Source organism: Pinus tabuliformis, chromosome 6, assembly GCF_031772625.1.
Source record: "Pinus tabuliformis cultivar Carrire ecotype Pingquan chromosome 6, CPIR1, whole genome shotgun sequence".
In the NCBI taxonomy this organism is placed as follows: Eukaryota; Viridiplantae; Streptophyta; class Pinopsida; order Pinales; family Pinaceae; genus Pinus; species Pinus tabuliformis.
The window spans coordinates 1,109,325,917-1,109,346,150 of NC_142292.1; the positions used below are offsets into that span (position 1 = coordinate 1,109,325,917).

The 20,234-nt window shown below is 40.4% G+C and overlaps 1 pseudogene; it reads right to left on the reverse strand.

Annotated features, from left to right (window-relative positions):
* Positions 1-2,892: 2,892 nt before the first annotated feature.
* LOC149262784 (endoglucanase 2-like) overlaps positions 2,893-20,234 on the reverse strand; it is a 104,849-nt pseudogene continuing 87,507 nt past the window's right edge.

Here is a 20,234-nt window from a genome sequence, read left to right on the forward strand (position 1 = left end):
TGATAAATAGAACTCGGGGACTAGCCCTAGGCATAAGCCTATGGGCCATCTGGAAGGAACGGAATCGTCGAATCTTCAAGAACCAATCCTCAACTCAAGAACAAGTCTCGGAAGGAGTAATTCAGAACATCAAGGAAACGATCTTAGTAGAGCAATGGTGCCAAGAGGATTGGTAGGTACCCCCCCAAGAAGCTCGAATTTTGCAAAACATAACTTATCTCCCTAAATGATAGCTCCCATTGCCTGAAAAAAAAATGCAAGGTAAGCATGACATTTCTAGACCATTTCACTGCCTCAGGGGAAGGATTTATAAAACTAAGTTTTGATGGGGCCTCAAAAGGCAACCCTGGACCAACTAGCCTAGGTGGCCTCTTCTGGGATTCCCATGCCAACACTCGGTTAATATATGCATATTCTTGTGGGTTCACTAGGCCTACAAATAGATATCCGCATGGGATACCGAAACATAGTGGTTGAGGGCGAATCAACCCTAGTCATCAACATGATGACAAAGTTGAACCATCGATCCAAATGGGATAAGCTCAGCCATAGCTGGAGAATAGTTAGACTAATCTAAGAAATCAGAGAGCTGATTCACAAGTTTGACTACATCATGGTTAATCATGTCAGGAGAGAAGGGAATAAAGGGGCAGATTTCTTAGCCACTTGGGGTTGTAACCATCAAAATTTTCAGGTTGAAAAACTTTGGCCAGTCCAGCCCTAGGATGATAGGTATCGAACTCTGGCTGAAATCCTGGTACAAGATCATAGGCAAAGCTTCCAATATGGCCTCCCAAGTGGCCAAGACACCGATCAAGGTGTTATCCGGTGGTTTGGAAATCGAATAGAGGTTTAATGGAGGGTACCTCTGAGTACAGTGCCACCGCTCCCCACATGCTCAAGGCGATGGGTGCGGTGGCCTTTTTCATGATGGGATGCAGGGAAGGTGGGAAAGGTGGAAGCAAGAGTTGTGTTGGTGAAGGCATTAACAAGAGTAAAGGGAGATATTTGGGTTTTGTTGTGCGGATCAATCATGGACAAGAAGGATGGTGCACTGAACAAAATCTATGATGCCATCCAAAGCACCAAGCACATCATCTTCTTGTACGAGTTAACAAGTATGTAATCTGGTATCTCTCAACCCTTTGCAATGTTGACCTATTTTGGTTTTCGCTTGAGGGAGTGGGGGATTTTTATGGGTGAAAACTGCGAAATTGAGCAGAACTAGGGGAATTGGGGGTGGAGGTTGGTGGCACTTGCTTGGTCTTGCATCTATCTTTTGCATCCGCTTGGTATTGTATCCATTTCCCTCTGCTTAAAGTTCTCCTGTCCCACATGGGAAACCTGGGAATTCTGGGGAGAGGGTCGAGTAGGGTAGCTTGTAGGGGTCCTACGGGTATAGGTAGAGTGATAGGCTTGTGGGGTAGAGTTTTACAATCCACCTGCAGTCTAGGAGAAGGCCACTGACGTAGATGCATGTGTAGTTGCTGCGAGATAGGTAGGAACTGCAACAAAAGGGGAAAGGTTGAGAACTATGGGAGTGAATTCTGGCAAGGGAACGAAGTTGACTATAACAAGAAGATAGGCGATGGTGGCACCATGGGGATCAAGGATGAGGGGATGACTGGGCTGAGCTATCTAATTGCATCTTGTGCAAAGGGGAAAGGGTATGCATATTGTGGTTTGCTAAACGAGCGCATGTGGCAACGCTCACCAACTCGTAATTGGGGAGTGGAAGCTAACATGCTTGAGGCCGAGAGGTGGTGGTTGTGGTGGCGGGGTACCACTAAGTATGGTAGTGGGTTGGCCCCCTCTAGGGAATTGACCTATGACCATGAAGGCTCTAGCACTACAATTTATGGGGAAGGGGAGGAACAAGGCAGGGTGGCAAGTTGTAACACTACCACCTGGGTGCAAGACTATTGTAATATTCTATTTAACTATCTCTCGTTAATGAATTGGTGTAATGAATAGGAATGGGATAGCGTGACTATGGCTCATCCTATGAAAAGCCTTGGTCGTGGAAGACGGGACCAAGTGACCAGAAGGGACATGGACCTGGGCACTTCTGAGGCTCACAGAGGTAGGAAAACAGTGGAAGACGTATCAATGAAGCAAAAGAGGCATAATGTGAGGGAAGAAATGAAGGTATCCACAAAACTATAGAGGAATTGGAAGATGAAGTTAAATAGGAAAGCAAGAAAAATACAGAAATGGGGGGCTGGAGGTCCCTTGTCCTAGACCCTAGAAAAACTAGAGGTAGGATCACTCAATTCAAACAGACCTTATACCTGTATTGGTTGATGAAAAACCTATTGGGAAAAGCTATGGAGCAGATCTTGGTGGGCATGGCTATCATTGTTCAAGGCATGACGAATTATAGACACGAATTTCAAAAGGTGCGGTTTCAACTGCACAAGCAGGATGTTAGACTTGGCAGAATTGAGAGGAACATCACATGTCTCTTGGAACCAACCGAACAGCCAGGATCGAACGCTAAAGATCCAGCACCAGTGGAACTGGCTTCAGCTGAACAAAATGACTAGATAATCTCTCTTATTAGTTTTATTTATATATGCAGATAACTTTTACATTTCCTTATGAAAGCATATGTATAGGTAGATATCTAGAGTCTAGATATGATTCTGAGACTTATATAGCCTAGGTAGAAAAACCGAAACTCTTTTGTTACTGGATGGCATACAATGTAGATAGGTGGCCAATAGACTTGGTTTCCCATTGGGCAAGTTGAGGCCACCTAGCCAACCTATGTGGTGTAAATTTTCTTTATAAAATAATGAAAAAGGAGGATCTACCAAGCTTAACAAAAAAAAAAATACATGTGCACACAATATTATCAAGTCCCATCTTATACAACTAACCTATGATCAACTAGTAATCAGTTTCTCTCACCACCAGATGTCTTTTTGTTGTGGTGAAATAATCAGCTGGACACTTACCAGTGGTTAAGAATAATGCAATATCTTCAAGATATTCTGGAACAACATTAATTCTAAACAAATCCACATTAGGTAACTCAAGATCAACTGAACCTTCAAATTCTCCTGAATCCAATTGTGAGAGATGATTCAGTCCCACATTGATTCAACCTAGCTTAACAATAACTTCAAAGGAAAACTCTTAAAACATTAACAACCATCTACAAATTCTTCCTTCTAGCACAGGCTTATTAACTATATATTTTAATGAAGAGTGATCAATGAAAAATTTAAAAACACCTCCAAGTAAATAGTGTCAAGTTTTTTTAAGGGAATATACCATAGCAAGTGCCTCGCGCTTACTTGTGGTATATTTGTGTTTAGTATTAGAAAGTTTCCAAATAGAAAAATAAATAGAATGATCAATATTACCTTCTCTAGGTTGTGTAAGAATATCACCGAGAGCAATACCAGATGCAAAATATGTACATGGAATTCTTGATTCCTGTTTATATATACAAAAATTAGAGAAATCGCCATTTTTTCTTTCAAAGTATCAAAAGTAGCATCCTACTCAATGGTCCATATAAAAGGCTTGGTTTTCTTTAACAACTTCTCCAATGGTGTAATGATTAAAGAATATTTACAGATAAAGCTATGATAATAACATGTATGCCCCAACATACATCACAAATGTTTGATTCCTGTAGGTGGTGGCATATTAAGGATTGCCACAACTTTGGCAGGGTCCACTGATACACCATCCTTGCATAAAATATGTCTTGGAAATGTTCCAAAAGGTACAAAAAAGACACATTTCTTTGGCTTTAAAGAAATATGGAACTGCTTGCATCTGTCAAACATAACCCAAAATAAACTAGAGTTTTTTTTCAAAAGACTATGAACGCCAATTCATCCATATAGAATTCACAGAACTTGTGTACATGTTCCCTAAAATAACCAATAACTATTCATGAAAAAATAGTGGGAGAATTCTTAAGACAAAAAGGAATAACATGATAGATATATGATCCCCACTTAGTGGTGAAGGTGGTATTTTCTTATCCTCCTTTTTTATTCTAATTTGATGAGATCTAGAGAACCCATTTGTGAAACACTGGGCTTCTTTCCTTGCAACATTATCTAACACTTCATCACTGAAGGTAGTGGGAAATGGGTCATGAACCAAAGCATTATTAAGGTTGTGATAATCTACACAAACCATAATATCATCTAAATATTTATTTCCTTGAATAACAATGGGACTAATCCATTCAACTTCATCAATAGGAAAAATCAGTCCCACTACTAATATCTTGTCAATTTATTTTTGTACCTTTTCTTTGACCTTTGGATTTAAGCGATAAGGTCGATGCTTTATTGGTCTAGTAACAAGTTTTAGAGAAACCTTCATCTCTCCTAGATCTCCTTAGATATCTTTAAGCTCTGAATCTGACACAAGAACATATCTACATATTTCCTTAGCAAAACACAAAACTCCTTGGTCATTTGTTCATCCCAATAATCACCAATAGAAACCATCTTGGGTTTGTCTTTAGTCCTAATATTATACTTTCTCAACTTTAAAGGATTTAGACATGGAGCATCTTTTACATGATCATCTTTAATACTCATTTCCCCTTCAAACTCTTTGAAGGAAAAATGCCTTAACTCTTCCAATTCATCATCTTTAGGTTCCTTGTTGATTTTACTCCAAACAACAACTTTTTGAAATCTCGAGTTAGGTAGGTTTCCACATCTTAAGTCAATATTAGTTTCAATAATTAATTTTCTAGTAGAGAATACTACCCTCTTTATTGCTTTCAAAGCTTTAATGATCTATGCATCCTCATCAGAGAAAGAAAAATCACTACAAAATTGTGTTGTCAATGCATCCCATTTTTTCGTTTACCTCTTCATTTCTTCCTTCAAATACTAGGCTTGAGGAACTATACCCAAAGTATATATAAATTAATGCACCCACAACTCAGATGGGAATCTAAACTTCTTCCAAATAGCGATGCAGGTTTGAATATGATTTTGATGGCTAGTTTAACCCTCATACATAGGGATTTCATTCGAGCTCTTTTCAGGTACAGTAAACTCACACAACATTGCATATTTGATCAAGTCCCAAGTTTGGAACTAGTTGTGATGAGACCCCCACCACCGCGCAAAAGTGGCTTGTAAGGAGGCATCCTATTAGTGTCAGTCTTGCCTACCTATCACTAGTGATCAAATATTCTTTTACCAAGTCTGTCAGGAGTCTCTAAGTAAAATTTTCTCATGTCACTAGGTTTTCAAAGTAAAATTTGGTCACTGGCTAGTTTGTCTAGGAAGGTCTTCATTCTTTTGGAAAAAACACACATGCTAGTCGCCTACCTCACCTAGATGAAGTAATCATAATAAAAAGGATGTTTTCATTATATTAGTCATCATCATTAACATTCCATTCAGTCTCATGCCTTCATTAGGTCATTAGGGTTTCAAGGTCCACCCTCATCATGTGTAAATCCAACATTAAATGAGTAGTAACAAGAAGCTCTTTGGCATAAGTTTGATGAATTTTCATAAGTTCTTCATGGTTTCAATCTCAAAGGTTCCAAAAGAAGAAGTCGCATCATTCAAAAAGGTAAAAAGAAACTCAGGTTTCAGCTCTCCAAAGTGGCTCAGTTTTAAAGGTGAAAAACCAAGTTTTGAAAAGGTATGTGGGGCTCATTTCTATTCAAAAGGGAATCATACTTGCCTATAAAAACCCAAAAGGTTCCAAACTCATTTCATTTGCGTTCTATTATCCTTTATTCATCGAGATTTCCCCTCCATTGGCGAAAAAAGCACAGGTTTCTAGGAAAATTTGGTCAAAAATTGGTTGCGTTGTGCTTCCAGAGACTGTGTTGCGTTTCTGAGGCCGGTGCTATGCTTCCATACATTGCACTATGCTTTGGCGCTACGCATCCAGAGACTGCGTTGCGCTTGTGCCAGAGCAACCTGAAATTCTTCAAAACTCACCCAAATTTGATTTTGAAGCTTGCAAACTTATTTCTTGCTATCCTAAGCTTGTTCCCAAGTAATTTTGACACTTTGCTTACCTTTTCCTTTAGCAATATGAATTCAAATGTAAGTTCTCTTAATCTATGGTTTTAGGTGAAATTTTCATGTTGCAAGCTAGGGTAACTGATGGTTTGGCTATTTTTGATATTATAAACATGTAATTCTTCCACCTCACACCTCTGTACATGTTTAAAATACACTTTGATTCACTAAACAACCTATAAATCATCAAAGTTCCTTACCTTTAACTAAACCCTAGATCTTACCCAACAGTTTGACCAGATTTCCTAGACGCTCTATTTTACAATTTCTCATAAGCATTCTTTTCCCTCATTTCACTTCATTTAAGCTTAATAGGTTGCTTGGAGTCCCTATTCATCTCCTAAAAAATTCCCTACCATCATTTCCATTCCTGAAACCCCTCATTTCATCTTTTCACTCATTCCTCACTGTTTTTTCCATTTTCTTGATTCTAGGGTTTCTACCATCATGGAGGGAGATTCTTCACGAGAGAGGAGAAAACACCATAAAGGAGGCTAAATCCTCAGATATGAGCCTACCAACTGCAATGAAATCAACTCATTACCCTTCATCAAGCAATGTTTTGAAGATGTAAATTATCTAGAGTTTTGCAAAAGGGTATGTGAAGTAAGTTTTCATGAACAGTTGATAGATTGGATTACCACTCATTTGAATGGGGAAAGGGCCATCATAGCAGGGGTTGAGTTTACATTTTCAGTGGCTACTATTTCACTTGCTACAGGGATATCTGATCATGGAGACTACTGGTTTAAGGGTATGAATTTGGATTTGGAAAAATCACTTGAGATTCTAGCCAAGGAGGCAGCAGCTGTGCTGGCTACCCTAAGCACATCCCCAAAGCAAAAAGGGAAGCGAAAGAGGGAGTCTTCCATGTATTTTAAGGCAAGAAGGAGCATGAGGATAAATACTGGTAGACCCCAGCCACCGTCAAAAGATCCAATCACGATTGTAGACACCCCAGCTACACAAAAGGAGAGGTCTCCCTCCAAGGCATCCATCACTTATGAACGGGGAAGCCCGAAGACATCCACCTGGAGAGAAAGAATGAAAATGTTGGACACAAAGGCCTCTCTAAAGGATGTCGAGACTGTTCTACAGGAAACACTGGCTAGGCTAAAGGAGACCGAAGAAATGGAAGGAGAGGCAGCGAAATCACCACAAGAGGAAGAAAAGGTGGAGAACATTGTAGAACCTAGCCCCTAGCCCATCCTGGGCTCCTACTATAACTTCTTAGAGGCCGGAAAGATCATTCCCCAAAAATTCACAATGCCACTTTTCCTTGCACTAGAAGAAGAGAGAGTGAGGACCCACACTTGGATGAAGATCGCTAAGTCCAAGGGTGTGGCAGATATAGGTCCTCTGGAGGAACAACTCAAAGAGGCAAGAAGGGAATTGGCTATGGTATGACATGTAGAGAGCAACCAGCAGGCCAAGCTACAGGAAGAAAATGAGCTGCTTAAAAAGCAGCTACAGTTACAAGGAAAGAAGAAGGAAATGAGGCCTCACATCTTGGGAGAACAACAACAACAGGAGGAGCCCACAACAGACAAAGAAAACCCTGATGAACAGAAGAAGAGAGATGGGTTGCAGGCTGAAATTGAGACACTGAATAGATAGCTACAGGAGAAGGAATTGCAAGTAGGCCAAGAGATAGAGTCTCTGAAACAGCAGGTACAAGAAAAGGATGCCCAACCGGCCTACATGGCCAGCTGGGTAATAGAAGCTCTGCAGTGTAGGAAGCCTGCCAAATCATACGCCCTATACCTTAACGATCAGTGGTTACAGTTTCAGATCAACTCCTTGGCCTAAAGGGGCATCACTCCATTCCAAAATTATCATCAATTTGCAGCTCTATGTGGCAGTAGTTCATCAGAGGACAGGGCCAAATTATCAGAGTTTTACTTGCAAAACTTAGCCCTTCCAAACATGAATGCATGGGATCCCAACACTGTGATAGGGGATGTCCAACTTATGGCCATGGCCTCTTGGATGAATCATGAGGAAAAGAGAGCAGCAGAGGTCCGCAGTATTATGGGCAGAGAACTCAGTGAGCAACTAATGATCAGAGCAGAGCCGGATGACCCCTCAGCAGTGATAAGCGCCCACCAGCACTTGGCCAACAACCCTCAGGATCTACTAGAATACATTGAGCAACAAGCTCAAGCTATTGCCCACTTTGAGGACATGGAGAGACTATTGGGAGAAAACTTCCTGCAGGCCTACACAAGGTGGTGGAACACACTGCCTCACAGCTTGAAAATAATGGAATACCACTCTCCCACCAGGATGAGGAGGCCCTGGCAAGGGTACCTCTCTACAAACAATTGATGCAAAATTTGCAGGCCAATTGGATTGGCCTGAAATTTAGTCCTCCTTTGCTTTTGGAATTGCTAGAAGGAGTTAAGGAAGAGGAGGAAGACAGACGGTGAGAGGAAGTAGAAAGGAAAGCAGGATTCCACAACCGGGAAGAAGATATCACCGCGGAGGCCTGGGACGTGAGGGAGGCGGTCAAAGCTATAAAGGATGATGAGTTGGACTAGTTTCTCAGAGGATGAGCAACCCATTTAGTAGGGGGGTGATGATAAGCCCCGAATTGGGTAACTTATTGGGTTCATTTTGCCTAATTTTCCTTGATCAATCCACCATTTTTCATAGATTATGCATGTTTTTTGAGTATGTTTATGTTATTTGAATGAATAAGGGTGGTCACTTTACCAAGGAGGCTAATACGTGGTTATTTCAGGTTTTTTGGACAAATTTTGGAGCAAAGCCAAGCAATTATGAGCCAGGTGACAACCAAGCTTGAGGTGAGGATTAGTAGGGAGGTTTTCTCTTGCATTAAATGGCCCTTCCTCGAAATCTCCACCCTCAACTCGGAGCTCAACAGGGCACCAAAATGAATCCTAAAGGCAGCCAAGCTGTTATGAAACCAGCTCAAGAAATGATAGAAAAGATAGATCAACGCCCTAGAATTCAGTCTCTTCGAGGGGGAAACCTCCTTTACATTACATAAATGAACAATTCTTCGATGATTCAAATGACAAAACCTCCTTTCTATATATAGGAGTCTAAGGAGTCACAATATAATCCAGCCGACCTAACAATAATAATATAAAGCCACAAAAATACAATAGAGGGATTCTATGGGGCACAGAAATAACAATATGGGGGTAATAGGGGCACAACAATATAAATAAGGGGTATAACTACAATAGTAATGGGGTAATCACTAGTATTATAGGGACCCAACATGCCCCTCTCCTTCGAAAAAGTGTTGTCCTCAACGCTTGAGTAGTTCTGGATACTTCTGCATAAAATTCTCATCCTCCCGTGTGGAATCTTCAGCGGATAAGTTATTCCACTTGATAAGATTCTCTGAAATTGATCAATTTCGTAGCTGTCGAGTTCTTGTTTCTGTGACTGCTTCCGGTTCCAATATAATTTTTCCTTCCTCTTCAAGTTCTCGCAATATTGTTTGAATTGGGAGCTTGTCGCCTATAACCTTCTTTAAACATGAAACATGGAAAATTGGGTGCAATCGAGAAGCTACCGGAAGCTCCAATTTGTATGCCATAGTACCAATCTTTTTGCAACACCTTGTACGGACCATAATACTTTGGTGATAATTTATTATCCTTCTTAGCTTGATTTAGGGACATTTTCTTATATGGTTGTAGCCATAGGAATACCCAATCACCTACATCAAAACTTCTTTCACTGCGATGTTGATCTTCCTGTGTTTCATTCTATTTTGTGCCAACGCGAGGTTATCCTTTAAGAGTTGGAGGACTTGTTGTTGATGTTCGATGTGATGTTCCACTGCCTGAACCGTAGAATTTTCTCTTAAGTATGATGTGATGGATGGTGGTTGATACCCATAAAGTGCCATAAATGGGGTCATTTTTGTTGTTGTATGGAAGGAAGTGTTATACCACCATTCAACCAGAGGCAACCATTTGACCCATTGTGTCTGTTTATCAGATACAAATCAACGAAGATATCCTTCCAAACATTTGTTTACTATCTCAGTTTTCCCATCAGATTGAGGATGATAAGATGAGCTATGAGCTAACTGAGTACCAAGACAAGAAAATAATTCTGTCCAAAAATTTCCTGTGAAAATGGGATCTCTGTCACTTACAATAATCTTTGGGTTTCCATGTAGCTTTTGAACTGTTTCCATAAATGCAGTAGAAACTGTACTGGCTTTAAATGGATGTGATAATGCACAAAAGTGTGCATACTTGGTAAGTCTATCAACTACCACCATGATGACACTCTTTCCCTAAGACTTGGGTAAACCTGTGATAAAATCCATTGAAACCTCCTCCCAACATTGGCTTGGAATGGATAAAGGTTGTAATAGACTCGGTGTCTTAATTGTTTCAACTTTATTTTGTTGGCAAACCAAACATTCCGCAACAAACTTTTGAATATCTGATTTAAGGCCATCGCAAAAAAATTCCTTCTTAACCCTGTGGTAAGTTTTTAAAAATCCTAAGTGCCCTCCTAAGGGAGAAGTGTGCAATTCCATAAGAATCTTTTGTTTTAGCTAGGAATTCTTACATAGGTATAAGCAATCTTTGTACCATAACGAATTATTTTGCCAGCTAAATGTATCAGAAGTACTGGAATCTTGTTGTAGCTTTCGAATAAGTGCCCACACTTCTTCTTCATTCATCCATTCCTCCCTTGCTTCGTTTATCCAATCTGGTTGGATAATAGAAATGGCACACAACAATGCTTCCACATCCTCATCCTTTCTTGAGAGTGCATCTGCCACCACATTTTTCTTCCCTTTTTTGTAGATGATTTCAAAGTCATAACCCAACATCTTTGTGACCCACTTTTTTTGCTCTTCAAAGGATAATCTTTGTTCTAAAAAGTATTTAAGGCTATCATGATCCGTTTTTACCTTGAAGTGTCTTCCCATTAGGTAGGGTCGCGATTTCTTAAGTGCATGGAGTATTGCCAACATTTTCTTCTCATAAATAGCTTTGCTTAAAAACTTTCCCCTGATTGGACGACTTTCAAAAGCAATGGGTCTTTCATCTTGCATTAGAACAACACCAATTCCATTTCCTGAAGCATCACATTCCACAATAAAGGTTTTTATGAAGTCCGGTGTAGCTAAGACCAGTGCTTGGCACATTGCCTCTTTAAGATGTTCAAAGGCCTTTGTTGCTTCCGGAGTCCATGAAAATGAATCTTTATTCAATAATGTTGTTAGAGGTGCTGCTATTCTCCCATAATTCTTAACAAACTTGTGATAATACCCTGTCAACCCAAGAAATCCTCGCAGATGCTTTATGGATGTGGGGATTTTCGATTCCTTAATGGCTTTAATTTTTCTAGGGTCTACCTTAACTCCTTCATGAGATACAATATGACCCAAATATTCCACCTCTTGGACTCCAAAGAAACATTTGGATCTTTTTGCATATAATTTTTGCTCCTCCAATAGTTGTAGCACCCTGTCAACACATTCAACATGATCCTTCCAAGACTTGTTGTAGATTAGTATATCATCAAAAAATACTCACACAAATTTTCTAAGGAATGGTTTGAAAATTGAATTCATCAAACCTTGAAATGTTGAAGGTGCATTGGTAAGGCCAAAAGGCATGACCAAAAATTCATAATGACCCTCATGAGTTCTAAATGTCATTTTCGGAATGTCTTCAATCTTCATTTTGATTTGATGATATCCCGAACGAAGATCCAACTTGGTGAAGTAAATTGATCCATGCAATTCATCCAGTAATTCATCAATGACAGGAATGGGGAAATTATCTTTAATAGTGAGCTTGTTGAGCTCCCTATAATCCGGACACATGCACCATGATCCATCCTTCTTGTGCACCAATACTACTAGAGCTGAGAAAGAACTTTGACTCGATTGAATTATACCAGCCTCTAGCATTTCTGCAACCATACATTCAATTTCACTTTTTTGGACATAGGGATATCTGTACGGCCTAATGTTTGGAGGAACACTTCCTGGAATCAGATGAATAGCATGATCATGATCACGCATAGGTGGGAGACCTTTGGGAGTCTCAAATACCTTGGAATGATTATCCAGTACTTTTTGGAGATCTGGAGAAATAGATGATTCCAATGTGGAAACATCTAGCGAACATAGTTGTGCAATTACACCTCTTTGCTCATTTTTTAGAAGCTTTGTCATGCCATTAGAGTTGATTATCTTTCCTGGTTTCCCTGCAATACCCCTTAATTCAACTTCCTTTCCTTCTGGAGAAAATTTGATGAAAAGTTCTTGAAAATTAAAAGTTATTGTACCCAAGGATTGTAGCCATTGGACTCCTAGTACAACATCAACACCTCCCATTGGAATGGAAAGAATTGGGCTAGTCAATACATATTCTCCCATGGATAGCTTGATATTATGGCACTTTCCAGAGCAATTTATTGTTCCTCCATTTGCAATCATCACTTGATACTCTGGTGCTGGATATAGGAAGCAATTCAATTTTTTTGCTACGCTACAATGAATAAAATTGTGGGTGCTTCCTGAATCAATCAACACTATTACCTTTTTCTTCTTGATTTGTCCTTCTATCTTGATGGTTTGAGGAGTGGTAATTCCTGCCAATGCATTACAAGATATGGTCGGATTTATTTGTTCTTCATCTAGGCTTTGTTGCTAGAGTATATCCTCTTCTTTTGACCTTTCTTGTTCCTTTTCTTCTTCCTCTTCACAATCTATGTAGAGTAATTTCTTGTCAACACACTTATGACCTTTTGTGTATTTGCTATCACAATTGTAACAAAGTCCTTTCACTCTTTTTTCTTCCAATTTTTGTAGTGTCAAGCTTGTAGGTTGTGGAAGACTAGGGGCAACAACACTTCTGTCTTTATAGTTGTGAGTGGTATGCTTCCTAGTTGCCATAATTTTTCTTTCCATTTTTCTTGCTAACCTGAATGCCTTCTCTAATGAATCAGGTTCCCAAAGGCGAACATCATGTTGGATATTATCCTTTAAAGAATCTATTAACACATCAATTCTATGCTCCTCTGGAATATCTTTTACCGTTATGTTCAATTTTTGGAACTCCTCAATGTGCTCCATTATTGAACCCTTTTGTTTAAGACTTATCAATTGGCTAAAAAAGGTGTTGCTTTTGTATTCTCATAATGTGCTATCAATTCTTCCGTAAAAATTTCCCAAGTGATAAATTGTTTATGAGAACAAAGCCATTGATACCATACAAACTGATTTGGTTCCAAATATACAATTGTTATACGTAGCTTTTGTGTGTTTTGCACATTATTGAGATCGAAGAATTGCTCCATCTGTAATATCCATGTGGCAGGATCCTTGCCATCAAACTTCCTCATATCGATTTTTGAAATATGGTTATTCTTCGATCCAACATTAGTGTCTATGGAATCATGATTAACATTTCTTTTGTTCTCATCATGAGTTTCCTTTACTACCTTTTCACCCTTAGTAAGTATTTCTTGTAGAAAATTTGTCAAATTTGTCTTCAAATCTGCCATGCCTGTCTTCAAATTTGTGTTCAAATATATCTTCAAATTGTCCATCTTAGCTTCCATGCCATTCATCTTAGCTTCCATGCCATTTATCTTAGCTTCTGTTAACTTTTGTGAGCGTGACATTTGTTTCACTTGTTCTTGTAATTTTGATATATCATGTACCATTTCTTCCTCTTCTTCATGAGTCATGCTAGAGCTTTCAAGTTCCTTACTAGTTGTTTGCATTTTATTTCCTCAGGGCATCAGTTACCGATAATAATGCTCTACTATGCCCTTTTAATTCCTTCAAAATAAGTTTTCAAACCAAGCTTAAGCAAAAATTTAAAAAAATCTACACACCTTTTTTCACTTTGTAGGAGCTCGATATTGCCTCTGATGTATCTCTGTACTTTCCAATCATCTAGTTCTGAATATGTGACCTATAGTAGCTCTCTGTGTCCTCTTTCCAATGCCACCAGTCTGATCCAAATTGGATTCTCCAAGAAAGCGTTATGCACAATCTCCCAAGATGACCTTATTATAGACCTTTCTAGAAGAGCGAACTTGTATGAAGTGCCACGACTACAATTTTTGATCTTTGGTTCTGAAAAAGGTATACAAGAAACTACAATCAGTCCTCTTTCTATACCTTCTTACGAAATTTCAATCTGATTCCCAGAGAGAACGTTATGACGATTTTCCCCAGGTCACCTGTTTTGAATGTAATTCAGGAGTCTGAAAAAATACCAACTTCCTCATATCATATCTCCACAAATATCACGCGCAAAGCTCTGAAATTCAGACCCAAGGTTCAACATGACTTCTTTTCAAATGGGTTTTTTTGCGACTTCTGAAACGTCACAGAAAAAAATTATAGCGAAAATGCCACGATGACCTGTTTGGAGCAGCGAAACCCTAGAATCCAAAGCTCTGATACCAAATGTTATGAAACCAACTCAAGAAAAGATAGAAAAGATAGATAAACACCTTATAGTTCAGCCTCTTCGAGGGGGAAACCTCCTTTACATTACATAAATGAACAATTCTTCGATGATTCAAATGACAAAACCTCCTTTCTATATATAGGAGTCTAAGGAGTCACAATATAATCCAGCCGATCTAACAATAATAATATAAAGCCACAAAAATAACAATAGAGGGATTCTATGGGGCACATAAATAAAAATATGGGGGTAATAGGGGCACAACAACATAAATAAGGGGTATAACTACAATAGTAATGGGGTAATCACTAGTATTATAGGGACCCAACACGAGCAGCTTTGGGAAGAGTGATTGTTTACTGGCAGTTTGAACAGTCGAGTCCCTTGAATTAAGGAGGGCTGCTAGGCCCCTCGTAGTGTACAAATAGGAAGGCCTCAACCTTCGTAGTTTACTTTTGGAACTATTGGGTTTTTCACTATAGTGCTCTCATTGTCTCAGCTCTTTTTTGTAGCTACTCCTGTATAACTTTCTTGTGACATGATTATTTTTGGATAATGAAAAGCAACTCTATTTGGCATCAGCTCTGAGTTCTTTATAGGAGCCTGTAGCTCTTGGGGTTGGTCCCAACCCAAGTGCCAAGGCTTTCTTATGTACTGTCATTTGCTTTTTATGTATTTGCAAAATAATTTCTGTTAAGTAGATTAAAATCTTGTTGTTTATCTAGGTCATTGTTGATGATTAGAAAGATTTTTGATGTTCAGATTGAGTTGATAGGTTATTAACAGGGACAAGCTTCAGAAAAAGGCCATCAAACACCTCTGATTTCACCTCTCCCTCAATGGGATCAGGAGCTGGGTTCAAGGTGACCTTGCTGCCACCAAAAACACTATCTTTGCTTCGCCATGCAACCATTAGTGTTCAATTTTTATTTGCAAAAGTTTGTTACATGTTCAGATTCTTGATTGCTTCATTGCATAGTTAGTATACATGGTTTCATTGCAATTAAAACTTCCGTTCATTCTCTTTACTGTTAGCTAGATCAGATTAGGTCAACGTAACTAGGTCTCTGATTTTACAAGTCTTCATTGGTTCAGTTGGAAAAACAACATGCAGAGCACCCGTACGACTTCTCTATCTGCCCATACTCCATCAATCCCATCTGCTCCATCCCCTAACTCGGATTCTTGCTTCACGTTTACCACATTTTCTCACATAACCATAATTTTTGTGCAACATTGCTTCACTCCTCTTTGAACAACTCCAGCCATCTTCATCTCTCCTCAGCTCCATCCACCAAGTCCTCGACCTCCTCACACCCCTGTCCTACCTCCATACTCTCTCCTTCACCTTTCTCTCTCCATCCATCCCCCAAAATCCCATTCCTCAGCATCCTGTAGAAAATTACAAACATCCTGTAGAAATTCCAGCACATCCTGTAGCACCCCTGCAGACTTCCTGTAGAAGCTCACGAATGAGGTTTCTTGATACCCAAACTCTTTGGAAGGGTGTTAAGGACCCCTTAGGCCCTCTTTGAACCTTCCTGACCTCCTCCAAGCATTTCCTCTCACCAATCCACCTCTGCACAGTCAAAAACAATTAACTCGCATGCATGATAATTCTGACAACTTATTCAAAAATACAAACAATTGTTTTTTTTCAGATGTTACTGTAGAAGTAATTTAGACACATGTATTTTACCTTCATAGAAGTCAATGGCATCTCTTTCAGTAGCTTGCATCCTCTTTCTTGTATCAGTAGGGCTTGCTGGTAAAATTAGGGTTTGCTAGGGTTTACGTTTCCTTTCAGATTTCCAGTTTCTTTCTGTAAGTAGATCAGCCTTCTTTGAGTTAGCTTTCGTCCATCAGTTAAAAAGCTTCTTCTCAGAGCTCATAGAAGTTGGTTTAAGCTCCTAGCGGACTTGTGCCAGCTGACCAAGTGACAGTTGCAGCAAGAGCTAGTACTTGTGCATATAGCACCGTCGCTTCCAAGTTTGTTACGAACTACCGGGTTGATAAAAGTAAAGAAGGGAGTCCCAAGAGTTGCAGCATTATTGCTTCAATACTGGAGCCCACCATTCTTTTTGGCGTCGTTGCCGGGGAAGCGTCAGAGTATTCGCGATTGCTGCTTTTATTCTATTTTTTCTACTCCAACCTTCTGCTAAGTAGTTTATTTCAGTTCCATTATGCAATTTCATTTCTGCAAAAGTAAATTAGACATTTCCTACTTTCATAGATTAGCCTTTCAATTCCGTAATTTCAATTCTGCAAGCGTAGAATAGAATTTCAATTCTACAAGTGTAGTCTAGCATTTCATTCTCGCAATTTGATTTCAGCAAAATAGATTAGTCCTTTCCTTCTTTCATTTCAATTCCACATTTTCATTTCCGCAAGATAGATTTCAGTTAGTTGCAATTCCATCTGTTTTAGTTTTGCAGGTACAAGCAGAAAAAACAAAAGCGACCAAAAATATTTTCATGCCTCGTAGGAACAGAGATAATACTGGAAAATTCATACCCAACACCCCCACCACTTCACTGAGTCACCCTTCTCTCTTCTTTGGTGGCAGTTACCCATAAGAACCTATAGGTGAACCTCCTGAGATATATGAAGATCCTATAATAGAAGAAGAGCAAGAAAACATTCCTTTTGAGACCATGGCTGAAAACAGAAATGGTAGAGAAGATGATGAGAGAATTGAAGGTACCTTCCTTATCTGAGAGACCAACGGGGACATGAAGATGAAGAACATAAGTCCCTCAGCCTTACCTCATTTCCATGGATTGACCACTAAAGACCCTGATACCTTCCTGTTTGAGTTTGTTGTCCTTTGTCGAACTTATGACTATGCAGAAGACGAGAAAAAGTTGAAACTCTTTCCCTCTACCCTCAAGGATGCCGCATTACGCTGGTTCATGGGGTAATTTGGAAACAGTATCACCACTTGGGCTCAGATGCAACAAGCCTTTAACAACAAATACCAGGACTACTGTAGGTCAAAGCAAACAAAGGGAGAAATATTTCGGATGACCATGGGAAATGATGAGTCTTTAGAGGACTACAAGGAAATGTTCCAACTCAGCTATAAACAGGCCAGGTGAGCACTTGACCCTGAATATCTAAAGCCGGTTCTGCTCCGAGGAGTCCCTACAGACCTTCTAGATACCCTTCACATGCTAGCTGGGGGAGACAAATACCAACTACCTTATGAGGACATAAAGACTGTGTTTAGAAACCACTGTAGGGCAGCCCAGAAAAGAGGTAGGGGGAATCCACTTTCAGCTAATACTACCTTCTCCAAGCATGAGTTTGCTAATCAGATGGAAGACCTCAAAAGTGAGATGAGACAGACCATTGCCATGCAACTTGATACTTTCCGAATCCAACAAAAGAAAGAGGAAGATGAGAGGGCTTTCGCCATTTTTTGTCCTAGATGTACGAGGAAGCACCCTAAGAACGAATTTTCATTGCACTCAGTAGAGGTATGTTTCATTTGAGAGGAAAACCACCCCACAAACCAATGCCCAACCTTGCCCGGATTTAAATCCATGTACCAAGGGACTGAGGAAACCACTGAACCTCTCTACTTCCTCAACCAAAGGAGGCCGCATGGGCCCAAACCTTACCAACAGGGGATGCATGGGACATCCCAAGCTTATTACAGCCCAAACCAATCCACTCATATACCTTCTTGGGGTCCCCCTGCTCATCCTTCCTGGTCCACACCTCCTCCGTGGTCTTATCCACCTCAATACCATACTCAACCCACTACTCATTCGTTTCACTCACATGTCCAGCCACAACCTCAGTGGAATGCACCTAAACCAGAGCGGAGGCCCCAATACAACTCTCCTCCGCCATTCTGCCTCCACCACCATCTCAGCCACAACCATTACCTCCTGCTCCTCCAAGACAACCCCAGATGCCTGCTCAACCAAACCCGAACCCCAACAACCGACAGGACAAGCAGGTATACACTAGGGAGACAACATGCCCTACCTATGTTGTGGAGATCCAGGAGATCAACCTGCGATCTGGGAAGACCCTCCCAGATCGCCAACCTCCTCCCTCAGAGGACGAGGAAGATAAAAATGAAAGTGAACCCAAAGCCATTCCACCCTTTCCTGAGTGACTAACAGTAACCATGCAACCAAATCTAGAGGAGACTGAACTTCTGGGAGAACTTAAACAGTTGTGTGTGAAAATACCAATTCTCTAGGCCATAAAAGATGTACGAATATACAACAAATTGATTAAGGAGAAGTGTTTCAGGCACCCAGGCAGGCGAAAGAGATATGCCCCGACTATCAATGTCATAGGACAACTGTCCGATCTAATGTTGGGGCAAGTAATCTGTCCAAAGTATTTGGACCCTGGGAGTCCTATAGTTGATGTCCACATCAATGGCACCATAATCCCCCATACCTTGATTGATCTAGGGGCTGCCATTAATGTGATGACTAGGGACACCATGCTTAAACTCAACCTTCAGAGTTCCTTAAGGAAGACCTTGACAGTCCTGCAGTTGGCAGATCACTCCACCGTGACTCCCGAAGGGATTGTGGAAGATGTCTTGGTCTCTGTTGACTCTTGGGAGTACCCTGTGGATTTATTGGTCCTTCAGCCAAAGGCAAAGGTCATTGGATAGCCCCTCATTTTGGGAAGGACTTGGTTAGCCACTGCGGATGCTTACATCAGTTGTCGAGCTGGAAGCATGACCATCAAGAATGGGCCTATGTCCAAGCAGCTAGTCCTATACCCTCCTACCCAACCTCTGCTAGAACATGACTTACCACTCTGGTTGGAAGAGGGAGATGAGGATGAGGTCTACTCTACACCATTGTGCACAGTAGGAACCACCAGGGGAGTTCCTCAAACCGAGCATGATTTGATTGAGACATTGATTCAAAATCCACCTCCCAGTGCACTATCCTTAGAGGAATTGGTGGAAGATACCCAAGCCTCTACTTTAGTGGACCTCTGTGTGACTTATCCGACCTCTCCCAGAAGTAAGAATGTGGAATTTGGCCCCGAAAGAATCTTGAAGATCAGCTCCTCTTTATCTCCCTCCCAGGAGAAGGAGCTGTGTAGCTTACTGAACAATCATCTGGATGCTTTCTCTTGGAATTATAAGGAGATGAAAGGAGTCCACCCTTCGATCTTTACCCATCACATTTACATTAAAGAATATTGTAAACCAGTCAGGCAGCCTCAGAGGAGAACGAATCCAACCCTTAAAGACATTGTCAAAGAAGAATTGCAAAAATTGTTAGATGCAGGATTCATCTACCCTATCTCTGATAGTGAGTGGGTCTCACCTCTAGTGCTTGTGCCCAAGAAGAAAGGGAAGTGGAGAATCTTTGTAGATTACCGATAACTTAAAAAAGCCACCAAGAAAGACCATTTCCCTTTTCCTTTCATAGATCAAGTGTTGGATGGACCGGCAGGGAAGAAGTTCTTCTCTTTCCTAGATGGGTTCAGCAGGTATAACCAGATCCAAATAAGCCCGGAGGACCAAGATAAAACCACCTTCACTTGTCCATGGGGTACCTTTGCCTACCGAGTCCTTCCCTTTGGGCTATGCAATGCTCCTACCACTTTCCAGAGAGCAGTATTGAGCATATTTTCTGAGTAGGTCCATGATTCGGTAGAAATCTATATGGATGGCTTCACTCCTTATGGGTCCAACTTCCAAGAAGCATTGACTAATCTGGGAAAAATTATAACCAAGTGCATTGAGATGAACCCATCCCTCAATCCC